This window comes from Phyllostomus hastatus, unplaced genomic scaffold (assembly GCF_019186645.2).
Source record: "Phyllostomus hastatus isolate PE091 unplaced genomic scaffold, TTU_PhHast_1.1 phas_scaffold_93, whole genome shotgun sequence".
NCBI lineage: Eukaryota > Metazoa > Chordata > Mammalia > Chiroptera > Phyllostomidae > Phyllostomus > Phyllostomus hastatus.
Window position 1 is genome coordinate 22,062,853 of NW_025334042.1, and position 13,691 is coordinate 22,076,543.

A 13,691-nucleotide genomic window follows, 5' to 3' on the forward strand; every position below is an offset into this window, starting at 1 on the left:
TATGACGCGTGATGGAATAGCGCTGTTAAGTCCCAGAATTCTAGCTTCAGGCTTTTTATGAAATGTTAAAGAAGGAAAGAGATTCAGAAAACATAGAAAAGCGTTCTCACAGAGGCCAACTTGCTGTGAATCTAGTGGAGCTTAAACTTCAGAGCATCTTTGAACCCATAGGCCTAATAAAATGGTGATTGTTTTATGCTATCAACTTTGGAGTCTCATAGATAACTGAAATAGTGTTCTTTCCACAAATAAGAGACCCCCCCAAAAAAGAGAGACCAAAGTCAACATAAATATGGACAAAGGGTATAAATAGGCAATTAACTAAAAGAAAACCCAAGTGGCCAATAAACACGAAAAAAATTCTCACTAGTAATTAGAAAAATGCAAATTGACACAACAGTACTATAGTATTTCACACAGGATTGGCAGAATCATAAAGTCTGCCAACTCCAGTATTGGTGAAGAAATGGAAAAATAGGGAATCATACACTATTGGTATAATGAAAAACTGGCATAAACACCTTGCATAGCAATTTAACAAGCTGAAATGAACATACCCTCATAATTTATAGGTATGTATTTTTATACATATGTATGAAAATATAATCCTGGCTAAGTAGCTCAGTTGGTTAGAGCATCGTCCTGATACACCAAGGTTGATGGTTTGATCCCTGGTCAGGGCAGAAAATACATACCCAAGGCTGTTTGTTGCATCATTTCTGGAAATAAAAAATTAGAAGCCTGGTATATTTATATCATGTTTTCTCGACGGGGCAATGTCAACAGGGGCAACAGGAAAATTGGTTTTTAGAGGTACCAAAAATTTTAGATGTGGTTTGTAGTAGTGACCCTCCCAATCTTATTCCTATCCAACAAAAACCTTATTACTTAGTTTTTAATTTCTCTTGTTGGGAGAAATTAAAATTGTGATTCATTTAAGAACTCAAAATTAATTATATTTTCTCGCTGGGGAAGATAATAAAACAAAGGTTGAGGAACAGATTTATACAATGAAAAACCATACAGCAGAGGCAATAGATTTACATGTATCAACATAGACACACTTTTTTTTATCCTTACCCAAGGATATGTTTATTGATTTTTTTTGAGAGGAAGAGTGGAAGAGAGATAGAGACAGGGAGGGAAACATCAATCAGTGGCCTCTGGTATGTGCCCCAACAGGGATCAAACCTGCAATCTAAGTATGTATCCTGACTGGGAATCAAATCAGCAACGTTTTTTTTTTTTTAGAAAAAGACTTTTTTTAAAAGATTTTATTTAGTTATTTTTAGGGAGAGGGGAATGGAGGAGGAGAGGGATAGAAACATCAATGTGTGGTTGTCTCCCCCACGCCCCACACCGAGGACCCAGCCTGCAACCCAGGCATGCACCCGGACTGGGAATTGAATCAGCGACCCTTTGGTTTGCGGGCTGGCACTCAGTCCACTGAGCCACACCAACCAGGGCATTGACTCTTTTTTTTTTTTTTTAATCCACTGAGGATATGTTTATTGCTTTGAGAGAGAGAGAAAAACAGAAAGAGAAAAAAGCATCAATGTGAAAGACAAGCATTGTTCAGTTGCCTCCTGACTCAACTGGGAATGAAACCCACAACCTTTGGTGTACAGGATGTCACTCCGAGCTATTGAACAACATGGCCAGGGGACGACCTGGCCAGGACTGTTGGTTGATTTTTTTTAAGATTTTATTTATTTATTTTTAATGAGGGAAGGGAGGGAGAGAGAGAGAGAGAGAAACATCAATATGCGGTTGCTGGGGGCCGTGACCTGCAACCCAGGCATGTGCCCTGACTGGGAATCGAACCTGCAACACTTTGATTCACAGGCCCTCACTCAATAGACTAAGTCTGACCCACACCAACCAGGGCTCTCTTTTCTCTTTTCAACATATATTTGACAAGTCCCTAAGATTCTATGTTAAATATTAGATATGCATTTGTGCAAACAAGCATGGCCACAGCTTTATGAATGTTTTACTCTCTCAAGGAAGACAGACTTCAAGCAATCATGTAAATGAATATATACAAAGAGAGTCTATGGTTTGTTTTTCTTCCCCAGTCCCAGTGTCTCTGCTTTACTTTAATTTTAAAGTAACCTTATTTAAAACCTTATTTAAGTATAATTAACATATAATATCCCCGGCTGATGTAGCTCAGTGGACTGAGTGCAGGTCTGCGAACCAAAGCTTCACCAGTTCGATTCCCAGTCAGACCATGTCCCCAGTAGGGGGGTGAGAGAGGCAACCACACATGGATGTTTCTGTCCCTCTCTATTTCCCTCCCTTCTCCTCTCTCTAAAAATAAATAAAATCTTTTAAAAAACATATAATAAACTGCACATATATAATATGTACATTTTCATGAGTTTTGTCATAAAACTATCATTAAATTCAAGATAATGAATATGTCATTAACTCCTCAAACTTTCTCATGCTTCCTTGTAATTTCTCTCACCCTCTCCTATTCGTAAGCAAACATAGACCTTATTGCCATCACTATAGATTAGTTTGAATTTTCTAGAATTTTATGGAGTGGAATCATACAGTATATACTCTTTTTTTACAAAAAAATACTTATTTTGAGAGAGGGGAGAAAGAGAGGGAGAGAAACATTAACATGTAATAGAAACATCAGTTGGTTGCATCTTGCACTCCAAGCAGGGACCCGGCCTGCATCCCAGGCCCGTGCCCTAAGTGGGAATAGAACTGCAGACTTTTCGGTTCACGGGTTGGTGTGCAATCCACTGAGCCACACCAGCCAGGGTGGTATGCACTCTTTTTCTTTTCGTTTGGCCTCTTTTACTCAGCACAAATTTGAGATTTATTTATTGTTCATAGTTCATTCCTTTTTTTCCTGAGGAGTACCCCATAGTATAGATTACCAATATTTGTTTATCTATTAGCCTGATGATGAACTTTGGGATTGTTTCCGTTTTTTTCTGTTATAAATAAAGTACTAAGAACATTCATGTACAAGTCTTTGTGTGCCCATGTTTCCTTCATGTGCTCATATTTTCTTCGGAGTAAATATCTAGGAATAGAATGACTGGATCATATGGTAGGTATATATATTTTTTGCTGTTGTTGAAAGCCTCAGTTTTTTTCTTTTTTTAAGATTTTATTTATTTATTTTTAGAGAGGGAAGGTAGGGAGAAAGAGAGAGAGAGAGAAACATCAATGTGCGGTTACTGGGGGCCATGGCCTGCAACCCAGGTATGTGGCCTGACTGGGAATCGAACCAGCCAGGGCTGGTAGGTATATATTTAACTTTTAAAGAAATTGACACCTGGATGGTGTAGCTCAGTGTATTGAGTGCAGGCTGCGAACCAAAGTGTCACAGGTTCGATTGTGGGTTGTGGGTCAGGTCCCTAGTTGGGGAATGTGAGGGGCAACCGATCAATGTACCTCTTGCACATTGGTGTTTCTCTCCCTCTCTCTCCCCCTACCTCCCCCTCTCTCTGAAATAAATAAATATATATTTTTAAAAAGCCCTTTGCCAGATATATGATTTGCATATTAAAATATACATGCAAATATTATATTACATATAATGTTTTCTCCTGTTTGGTGGCTTGTTTTTAGTTCTCTGAACAATGCCTCTCAAAGAGCATTAGTTTTTTATTTTGATGAAGTTCAATACACCCATTTTTTCTTAAGGTCTGTGCTTTTAGAATCAGCTAAGAAATTTTGCTTCACCCAGGTCACAGAAAAGGGTGAAGTGTGCCCTGAAGGAGTAGACTAAAGGGACCAAGACCAAAGATTTGTCCCTTGTCTTTTAGGCACCAGGGCATGGGGCAAGGGGGCTGGGGAAGAAGGAAGGGACCCAGCTGCAGATGATAAGACACTGGATATATTTCAGACAAGCGGAGTGGCAAATATGGTTAATTAGCATTCAGCATACATTCCCATCTCCTTCCAGCGTGCTTTGCTATACTGCAGAGGCTGAAAAGCTAAGGATTATTTTTCTCAGAATATCTTGCAGCCAGTCAGATGTACTCGGGTGAGATTTAAAAGGCAGAAGTGAGACAAAGGCCGTTATACTGCTACTTTGGCTATTTCTCCTGGCAAGCAAGGTCATGGAGATGTGATGTATTTTTACAGCTGTGATCCAGTGATGTCTCTAGCTTTGCAAATATTGAGAGGTGGTTGCATCAGAGTGCAGCAGCGGCAATGTGCTGATTATAGTTTCCAGATCAGAGTAGTAGCTACTTGTTCTCAAACCCAGTCATCAGGGGAGACTTCCAGGTGCCCCACCTTCCTTGATTGTGGCAGTGGTAGCAGCTTCCCTGGCACAGCACTCCTCCAGTGTTCTGAAGGTTGTTCCCGGAGTTTCAACCCAGAGTGGGCCCCTTTAGACTTTCCAACTGATTCTGTAAACCCCTGTGTCCTTATAGCCTTAACTTACTTTGAGAGGGTTTTATTTCCTGCATTGAGTTCTGAGTGATAAGAGCAGTCAGACTGTATTTGGGAAGAATGATAAAGAATTTAGAAGGACTCCCGCTGTGTGGGAAGGAGGTAACAATGTATGAAGTCATTCATTTGTTTAATGAGCATGTAACAGACATGAAATGGGTGCTATTGCTAGACATTAGGAATATCTACTTGCCCTGAAGGACCTTACACAGTCTGATGTTGTCATAGTATGATGACAGAGATATGTTAAGACTTGATGTGCTCACAGACAAGTTCGTAATCAGATCTGGAGAAGTCATGAAAGAGGTGACTTATGAGTTTATGGTTTTGTTCTTGTTGTAGTTTTTAATGGATGAGCAGAAATTAGCAAAGAAGAAGAGGAAGAACATTCTAGCTGTAAAAGGGTAAATTATTAACAAAACCTTTGAAATATCTGTGTTCATATTTCTCCCCCACACGTCCTCAGAAAAAAGAAGGGAGGGGATGTGTGTGTTTCTAAAGACCTTAGCGGAGGCAAGAGATAATGCAGGAGCTTCCTTGGTGGGGCGGGCAAAGGTGGAAGCGGGAGTTGTTGAAGACCTAATAACGCAGGGTGACAGGGCCTTTATGGAGGTAATTATGGATAAAGGAAGTCATAACGTGGGGCCATAATCTGATAGGACTGCTGTCCTTATAAAGAAGAGGAAGAGACACTAGCGCCCCCTTGCTCTTTGAGTGTGCACAAAGGAAAGGCTCAGAGAGAAGGTGGCTATCTACCAGAGAGGCCTCACCCGAACCACACCCTGGCCCTGGACTTCTTGCCTCCAGGACTGTGAGAAAATAAATTTCTGGTGTGTAAGACATCCAACCTGTGGTGTTTTATTATGGCAGCTCCAGCAGACTAATGAAATCCTCCCTCAGCTTTCCATTTCTTTGTTCCCCTTGCCCTGATTTGGTTCAGGCCCTTATCTTCTCCATCATCATCGCTACAGACCTCTCCATATTCTCAAATGCTCCTGAAGGAATCTTCCAAAGAGCTGAGTTAAAAACTGTCTAGGACACAGAACTATTTACAGCATAAAAGGCAAACTTCTCAGCTGAGCACAAGACTCCTCTTGAACTTGACTTGACCTGCCTTTCCAGCGTTGTTCCCTGTCCTTCCACTACACATTCTACATTTCAGCCTTACTGGAATTCTTCCCGTTGCACATTCTGTGCTCTTTCCCTGATCTTCATTTTGGCCGGCGATGTTCCTCCTACCCAGAATGCCTGTTCCCCTTCCTGATCACCCCTCCTTCCCTCACCTTCTCAGCTCACTGCCTCACTTTTCCCTCCTGTGCCCCAGCTCAGGTGTCGTACCTCGTGAAGCCTTCCTTCCCAACCTCATTCTCGGTTCTCTCAGAAGCACTTTGTATACCTCTCTGTTACAACACTTATCACGCTGTTTTGTAAACATTACTTTGGACTCTTTCCTACTAGACTGTGAGCACCTGAAAAAAAGATACCTATTCATCATTGAATCTTCCTTTGTACTTGAAACAAAGGAGGTACTAGATACATATGTCTTAAACAAATACACAAACAAAAATCCCGCAGTCCAGATAAGACATACACACACAAAATAATTAAACAAAAGGCAGTAGAAAAAACACAAGTTATGTTTCTGGGTATCCTCCATGGCATCTAGCACAGTGTCTTGCATGTAGTAGACTCTCAGTAACTGTTGTTGAATTAAGTTCTAAATGAAAAATAGAGAAAATAAGAGTCGTAATCATTTAAATCTGGGAGAACTCTGGGGTAGGGTATAAAGCTGGTACCCACCGATATAACATCAGTGGTCCCGTCTGGTGCCTTCAAACGCGGTTTATACTCCTCCTCCAAATCTCTGTCTTGCTTTGCTGGCTCTATATTGCGAGCTCTTTTGAAGTCAGGGGGTCTCTTACACATCTTCATATCTTGCATTCTTTATCTACTGCTATCTAGCCAGATGCTTTGCACATGATAAGCATCCAATAAGAGTTTGTTGCAAACTAGATTCTGTTAAAAACTAGATTATGCTGATCCTGGATAGGATTTGAATAGGTCTGTAGAAGAAAACAGAAATCCAGATCAGGGACCCAGCAGAAGTATATTCATTTCCTAGTGCTGCTCTAACATATCACCACAGACTTGGTGATTTAAAGGAGCAGAGATTTATTATCTTACTGTTCTATAGGTTAGAAGTTGGAAAATAGGTCTTACCAAGGCTGTGTTCCTTCTAAGGTTCTAGGGGAGAATTTGTTTCCTTGCCTTTCCCAGTTTCTAGAGGGTGCCGCATCCCCTGGCTTGTGGCCCGGTGTTATTCTGACCTCTGCATCTGTATACATCTCCCCTCATTCTGACCCTTCTGCCACCCTCCTGCAAGAAGCCTGGTGATGACATTGAGCCCACCCAGATCACCCAGGATAATCTCCCCATCTCAAGATCTTCAGCTTAATTTCATCTGCAAAATTTTTTTTGGCATGTAAAATAACACATTCTCAGGTTCTGGGGATTAACAAGGGTACTTTGGAGAACGATTCATTATTCTGCCTACCCCAAGGAGCAAAGCTGAAGACATAAGAATGCACAACTAATGTCTGGAGATGGACTTTTTCAGCTGAAGCAAAATGTTCAGGAAATATTAGAGCCAGGTAAGATAGCGAAAGTCGATTAAAGGGGCACTGGTGTTTGGAGGCGACACAGACCATTGAACACCAGATTCAGTTTTGGCTTTATCCTGCATAAAAGAAGAAAGCTTTGAAGATGGGTGAGCAGGGAGTTAACAATGAAAGCAGTAATCTAGCAAACTCCAGACAACCCTAGAGTATCTAAATCTGGTCGTCAAGCAAAATGAAAAACAGAAGGTTTGGGACCAAGAGACTACACAGAGGTGAATACATTGCTGTTTACTGTCTTGTCAAAGCTATTCTCTCCGCTAGATGTTCCTTGAACATCCATAATAAATGACTGATGAATTATTTCCCCTCATGGGTTCTTTATTTTTTTGCCTAGTAGAAGTGTTTAGTCATGTTATAACTGCTTGCTCTGTCCTAGAAGAGTCTGATACAGCAGTTGGGAAAGTGCATATTTGGGTGGAGTGATAAGAAAAGAGGGGTTACTGGCTGTTGTGGCTCAGTGAATTGAGTGCTGGTCTGTAAACCAAAGTGTCGCTTGGGTTCGATTCCCAGTCAGGGTACATGCTTGGGTTTCGGGCCAGGTCAGGTCCCCAGTAGGGGACATGAGAGAGGCAACTACACATTGATGTTTCTCTCTCTCTCTTTCTCCCTCCCTTCCCTTCTGTCTGAAATAAATAAATAAAATCTTTTTTTTTTTTAAAGCCTAGTGAACAAACAAAAAAGAAAAGAGGGGTTAAGATGTGAATTGATTGGTTTGTCCAACTGATTGGAAGAGGCTGAGCTTCTTGGGAGAGAGTTTTAAATGGTCTGGAAAGACAAGAACTCCACTTTTTGGTTATAAACAATAGAAATTCAACTCAGATTGACGTACAAAAAAAGGAGAATTTACCAGCTTTAAAAAACATCATTTATGGCCCTGGCCAGTGTGACTCAGTTGGTTGGAGCATTGTCCCATACACCAAAATGTTGAGGGCTCGATTCCTGGTCAGGACACATGCCAGGTTGTGAGTTTGCTCCCCAGTAGGGATGTGTATGGAAAATAACTGGTACATGTTTCTCTCTCACATTGATGTGTTTCTCTTACTTTTTCTCTTTCTCTCTCTTTCTCTGAAATCAATAAACTTTTTTTCCCCAAAAGCATCAATAGTGCTGATGATTTCCAAACTGATATTGCTGGCCTGGATTCCTTGGGCTTGGAATATATCCAGGTACCTACTGGGTACCTTTACTTGGATGTCCAATCAGCAAATCAAACTCAATATAGCCAAAACCCTGTTCCTGATCTTCTCTTTCCATCGCTCCCTCACAAAATCTACTCTTGCCACAAGTTGCTCAGGTCAAATCCTTTTGCGTTTTCTTTCATTCACCCTCCACATTCAAAGTGTGAAGCAATTCTATTGACTATACTTTCAAAGCCACCAGGACCGCTTCAGGGTTCCTGTCCAAGACGGTGGTATAGGAAGATACTGAACACCTCCTCCCATGAACACATTGAATGTACACCTACAGACAGAGCAATTCTCCTTGAAGAATTGGGGGCTGACTGAACAGCTTCTGTACAACAAATGAGAGACAACATAGAAACGGCAGGAGAGTCAGAGACACGGCACTGTGAGCGCTCTTACCCGATGTACTGCCTTGCAGTTGGGAGGGATCACTGGAGGGCCTGTGCAGGCTCACCCTTCCTGAGGGTAAACAACAGTGGTTTAAGGGACACCCAGGCTATATGGGAAGGAAATTCATTTACTAAGCCTAGAGCATCTGCTAAGGAGGAGGAGAGCTGTGGGAACTCTCTCCCAGCTGGGATGCACTGAGCACCACGTGTGACCCTCTCCAACTCCATGATTGCAATGGCAGGAGCTCCATCCAGGCACTTTAACTGCAGGCCAAAGCCATTCCAGTGCCCCTCACACCCCAGGCCCACGGCAGCTCTGCTGCTTGTCCCTTGGACTCCCTGAGGCTCCTGCCTATTTCATTCACAACTCCGGCCAATGCGGCTTGTCCCTGGATCTGCCTGTGGCCTGCTCCAGCTCCAGTTTCCAGCTGGCCTGCCAATGTGGCACAGGTGTGACTTGCCTCTGGGACTCCCCTTGGCTCTCACCCACCTTAGCTACAGCTCCTGCCTGGGTATGGCTGGTCCCTGAGACTTCCTGCAGCCCCAGGGGCTTACTCCAGGGAATCCCTGAAGCCTGCAACTGCTCCAGCGTCAGTTTCCGGCCCAGTGTGGCTTGTGCCTGGAACTACCCAAGGCCTAAGCCTGCTACATCTCCAAGTCGAACCGGCCTTCCAAAGCAGTCCCGGCACCGCTTGTCCCCTGGGATTTCCCTTGTCCTGCACCCACTCTAGCTTCAGCTCCAACTGGCCTGCTGAAGACACCTGGCACACACAGTCTACAAAGGGGAAGGTCCTACACAAGGCAACTTCAAGACCGAGAGGCTGCTGTTTTGCATAATTCTTAGGCACAAACACAGAGAGACAGCCAAACTATGGAGACAGAGAAAAATGTTCCAAACAAAAGACCAGGACAAAACTCCCGAAAAAGACCTAAATGAAACAGAGACAGGCACTCTATCAGATAAAGAGTTAGAGACACCGGTGTTTATAAGGTTGTTCAATGAGCACAGGGGAAGAACAGATAGATGAGCTCAGTGAGTACAACAAAGAGAACAAATAAAAAAAGAACCCATCAAAACGGAAGAAAGCAATAACTGAAACAAAATAAATAATACAGTAGGGGGAATCAACATCAGATTGGTTGATGCAGAAGGAGTTGGCAAGCTAGAAGACAAGGAAGTGGAAGTCACCCAGAAGGAATAGCAAAAGGAAAAGTAGAATTTTAAAAAATGAAGATAGTTTAAGGGACCTCTGGGCAACATCGAGCATATCAATATTTGAATCATAGGGGTCCCAGAAGGCAGAGAGAGAGAAAGGGGCAGAAAACCTATATAAAGAAATAATGACTGAAAAATCCCCAAAACTGGTGAAGCAAACAGATACCCAGGTACAGGAAGCAGAGAAAGTCCCAAATAAAGTGAACCCAAAGAGGCCCACATGAAGACACAGCCTCATTAAAATTCCAGAAGTTAAATCAACAAGATTTTTTTTAACTTAATTTGGAAACAAACAAAACAGATAAACGTATCTTTCAGCTACAGTACTTTCACTATCCTCAGTCTGAAGATAAAGGATCAAAAGAAGTGCAAAGAAAATTTAAATTTGACTTAACTGGCTAGTTAATAGTGATATGGGCATAGTAACTTCGAAACAAATTTATGTGTATTGTAGAATTGAGCAAAGGAGTAAATATATTGATCTTTTGGGGAGCCAGGCTTCTCCTGGTGAGAGAAAGGAGCTATAAACATAGAGTGGCAAAAGGCAAGAATTATATAAAATGACTATTTTCTCCAGTCTCTTCACTGTAAGAACATGAGCCATGACACCTCAGTGGCAATGAACACGGCTAGTTCCAGATCTTGAATTCTATTAACATTCCCCACTAAAAAGAACCAGGGGTCCTTAGCAAAGTGGCTGAGACTAGGGCTGGAGCTGGAAGGGTATGCTTGGACCACACTGTGCCAGAAGTTAAGATGTGCTCGAACAATGAAGGAGCTCTTACTGGCCAAATCTGGGTCGATCTGAGCATCAAAATAAGTAATGATAGAAATGGACTATAGCCCATTGAATAAAATCAGAATCATGGATCTATTTTGACAGAAGTAAATAAATAAACAAGGGAGAAGGGAAGACCCTTATGGTAAAATGTTAATAAATGAAGAAGGAATGATAGAGTTTTAAAACCACTATTTGACAATCATACTAATTTGATTCTGGCAAAAGTCATCAATGTACTATAAGGAATAGGATATTCACATAGCTTCAGATAATTTCCCCAAAGGTTAGTTATTAATTACAAAGGGGAAAATAGTAACTAAGCAGGGAAATTTGGAGGACTTGTCCAGGACTTGGTGATCAAAGTTAACATCATCAACATGGGAACAAATCACAATCACCTGCCACCTGATAGGATCAGTGAGAAGAGTTATCATATCACTTCTGGGGGATTCCTGTCACCGATGTATATAACCTGAGTCTAATTTGTCTGAAACTATCAGACAAATCCAAACTGAGGGACATTCTACAAAATAATTGGTTCTATCTCTTCAAAATGTCAAAGTTGAGAAGAACAGAGAAAGAAGGGTTAAGACTGATCCAGACGCAGGAAGGCTGATCAGACATGACCAATGAAATGAAACAGGTGACCCTGGATTGGACCCTGGATTGGATCCTAGGGCAATAGGTGAAATCTGAATAAAACCTGTAGGTTGAAAAACAGCATTTTATCAATGTTAATTTCCTGATTCTTGACTCATTTGTATTGCGGTTATATAAGAGAATGTTCTTGATTTTTAAGAAATACACAAGAAAGTATTTAGAGGTTAAAAAAATCTGAGCATTTCTCTCTGCCTGTACAGCTACTATCCTGCTCCAAATCATCATCATCTTACACCTGTATTGTTTTAATTTTTAAATATTTTATTTATTTATTTTTAGAGAGAGGGGAAAGGAGGGAGAAAGAGGGAGAGAAACATCAAGGTGTGGTTACCTCTTGCACACCCCCTACTGGGAACCCTGGCTTGCAACCCAGGCTTATGCCCTGACTGGGAGTCTAACTGGTGAGGCTGGCATTCAATCCACTGAGCCACATCAGCCAGGGCTTCACCTGTATTATTTTAATAGCCTCCTAATGGGTCTCCCTGCCCATGTGTATTTTCAATGCAAGAGCCAGAATGATTGTTTAAAACATAAATTAGATCATGTCACTTCTCTGCTCAAAATCCTCCAATAGCTACCTAACCAACTTAGAGAAAAGCCAAAGTCCTTACAATATCCTACAATGCCCTGCATAATACGGATTCTGGTCTCAACTGTTACTACTAATCTCAACTGTTACTTTCTGATCTCAACTGTTACTACTCTTTCCCTTGTTCATTACATCCCTGCCACAGTGGCCTCCTTGCTGTTTCTCTTAACACATCAGGCATAATATACACTTGCCATTCCCTCTGTCTGGATCTTTATTCCCCAGATTTCTACATGGCTTACTCCTTCACTTTCAGTTTTGTTTTTATTCAAATGGTATCTATAGTGAGACCTTCTTTGATTGTTCTATTCAAAATTTCAACCCTCTACCACCTCCATCCCCTTTCAATTTTATTTTTACTAACACCAATCACTAACGTTTGTACATTTTACTTATTCATTGTCCACCTCTTCTCCTATCCAGTATGTAAATTCCAAGAGGCAAGGTATGCACCTTTTTTGTTCACAGATGTATCTTCAGTGCCTAAAACAGTATTTGACATATAATTAGCTTTTCAGTAAATGTTTGTTGAGTAAATGAATGAAAAGATATGGTGAAAGTTTTCATGCTGGAAAACCTCAGGTACGATAGGATTGAGATTCTCAGCATATTACTAGAACTCTGTCTTTATCTCTTAGCTGCTTTGCTTTGTCCTGTATTGGCTTCATTCTTTGGTTCACAGGCCCGTGCTCAATCCACTGAGCTACACCAGCCAGGGCTGGCTTCATTCTTAAGCAGCTTGAGGTGTGATGGGTGATGGCATGATGGCCACCAGCAGCTCTAGATTTACATTCTAACAGTTCAGCAGCCTTAATGGAAAGAGAGCACCCCTTTCCTGATTGCTCTAGTGAAAGCCTTAGAAATGAGTCATATGCTGGGCTTGGGTCAAGTGTTGATCCCTAAAACAACCTCTGAAGGCAGAGGATGAAAATCCTCTGTGATTGGCCAGGCCTGGGTAAAGTTCAGCTCTACCTGGACTGAGAATATGAGAGAGATGGTCCCCTAAAAGGAAATGGAGCGCTATCACTTAAGGAAAAGGGATGGCCGCTAGGCTAGCAGGAAAAACAGGTGTCCATCACATCATCAATGATGACCCACCAGCAGATCTATCCCAGAAGAGCATTTTTCTCTTGCCCCTCCATTTTCACATCTAGCCAGATCAACCTCTGAACTTTGGTAAGTTCTCTCCTAAATGCTTTTTCACCTGTTTCTGTCAGTTAAAGTCTTCCTCATCCTGCAATGCCAGCTTCAAACATGATCTCCCAATGCCGCTGTTATTGGCGCGGGTGTGATCTGTATGATTCCATACAGATGTAGTCTCTTTCCCTCTTCTGAGCATCCTAGTTGTTTCTACTTCTTTTGTAGTTATCTTTTCACAATTTGCCCTATATTTTACTTACTTCCATACATTGTGAGCCCCTCGTGGAAATGGGCCAAGTCCTCTTCCTCACTGTTCAAACACGCACTTCACACCCTCTGCAACCGCATTGATTAGATGCGCAGCAGGGCCGCCAGGGCGCGCCAGGCGCCAGGCGCGAGGCTGCGGGGGCGGGAGGCACTGAGATTGGCAGGTGCGACCGTCAACCGCGTTCTGGCGGGAGTAAGATGGGAGGAGGGGCCTGCATGAATGAGGCGCGCTGCGAGCAGGCTGCAGTCGGCGCTCGCGGGGGGGAAGCCGGAGTACTGGCCGAGAGTGGGTGGGAGGAAGCGAAGTGGGGGGGTGGGGGCGGGGGAGGAAGGGAAAGAGCGCGGGGGGCGGGGAG